The following is a 1933-nucleotide window of genomic DNA, read 5'->3' on the forward strand; positions in this document are numbered from 1 at the left end:
GATGATTGAGGTAGAAACGGAGGTAAAGATGACGGAACTGAAGTGCAGCTAGCTTTAACAACTTGTGACAATGAATTGGTGGGAGATGATATCATTAATGCTATATATATATATATATATCGTCCAATAACACAGTACTTATTCCATGTCCTCGCGTTGCTGTTTTCTCTTGCTTGTTCATGTTTGGATTGACTATATATATATATATATATATATATATATATATATATATAATCATGTGTGTATACATGAATACATATAGATCTGCATATATATGCATATACATATATACACACATAGATAATATATATGATATAAATATATGTATCTATATGTAAATGTGTATATGAGTGCGCGTGTGCTGAGCGGGACCTGGCGTAAGAAGATGATGCACACACTTACATACATACCCACACACACACACTCATACACACACACACACTCATACACACACACACATATGTACATAATTACATACGTAACATGACGGGTGTGGGGTAGGTGTGTAGAAATGTAAATATATTTATATTAAATTGAATATAATTAAATATCGACTTAATACAATGATTATAGCACAATCATATACCACACTGCAATATGAATTAAAATACCTTTTATCTTCCTACTCCTATAATTCTACATACAAACACATACAAATATATACACACACGTATATATATATATATATATATATATATATATATAAACATTGAAATAATTCTTTTATGTTGCCATTAATAGATTATTCTGAAGGTTTCTGTACGTGGTAGCAGGGTGTGTGGTGGTTGGTTTGTGTATTCCTAATCCCTGAGGGTGTAAGTTTAAAGGAGATGATAAGACGGGAGAAGCGTGTTGTTCGGAAATATCGTTAACTTAACAACGATGAAAGACATTACTGAGCATTAGAGTACAAACGCTCAGTTAATAGAATCTTCATCAAAAAGAGAGAGAGAGAGAGAGGTGGGAGATAGAAAGTCAAGCAGTGAGAGAGAGACAAAGGGCAATCTATTGTGCGATTTTAGAATCGGAAAAGAAATTTGCCCGTGATGAAGTGAGATATAAACCACAAGGAAGGAACTTACTGACCAGCAACTTATCGCGGACACTGGTCAACTACAACCACATTGCCTTCGCCAATGTCCGTAAGGGCTAGAAACAAAAGACATGGCAGGTGAACTCTCCTAACGAAAGAATTCTTTGAAAGTTATATTCATTCTGACATTAAAGAAAAAGAGAAAATTTATGTAGTTGGCTTCATATTGTAAAATAATAAGTTTGATAGGTGGCGCTGTCATAGAAGTGAAACCTTTGTTAGGCCAGACAGACTGTGATGGGTTTGTATAAATTCCGTCTGTCTATATTCCTATCTTACTCTTTCTCTCCCCTCCCTCTCTTTCTTTCTCTCTCTCTCTCTCTCTTTATATTTAGATAGATAGATAGAGGGCTAACAGGAATAATATGACAATACGAAATCTTACACAAATACACACACACACACACACACACACACACACACATATACACAGAGTCAAGAAAGCACTTGGTTTACATGTCACCCAACAGTTGGCGGGTTCTAATTTAATAAGGTCGACATAAAAAGACGATTGCGATTCGCTACTTCCGTGACGTCGACGTAATAGTCGGCTGTGATTGGCTAATGACATTTTGTCTCAGAAGTCACCGAACTAATCGATAATTGATCGCACACCCGTCAGGTTATGATCGTATTACAGCAGGCATGTAATAATTCATTCTGTATGATAGTGGGTGGGGGTGAGCTTGTGACGTTGGTGCAAAGGAAGAAGTCACAGTGCGGAAGACGCGTTGACGATTCTATATTCAGCGCTTCTGGTGGTGGTGGTGGTGGTGGTGCGTGATGTTCGGGAAGCAATAACGTGTTTGCATGTACAGGAAATGTACGACACGTGTGTGT

At 36.9% G+C, this 1933-nt stretch overlaps 1 protein-coding gene across 1 annotated transcript in view; it reads right to left on the reverse strand.

Annotated features, from left to right (window-relative positions):
- The window catches only part of LOC106869076 (serine-rich adhesin for platelets), a 223287-nt gene that overhangs the window by 122077 nt on the left and 99277 nt on the right, over positions 1 to 1933 (reverse strand). The gene's annotated exons all lie outside the window — the stretch shown is intronic.

The sequence above is a fragment of the Octopus bimaculoides genome, chromosome 25 (genome assembly GCF_001194135.2).
Source record: "Octopus bimaculoides isolate UCB-OBI-ISO-001 chromosome 25, ASM119413v2, whole genome shotgun sequence".
Classification (NCBI taxonomy): domain Eukaryota; kingdom Metazoa; phylum Mollusca; class Cephalopoda; order Octopoda; family Octopodidae; genus Octopus; species Octopus bimaculoides.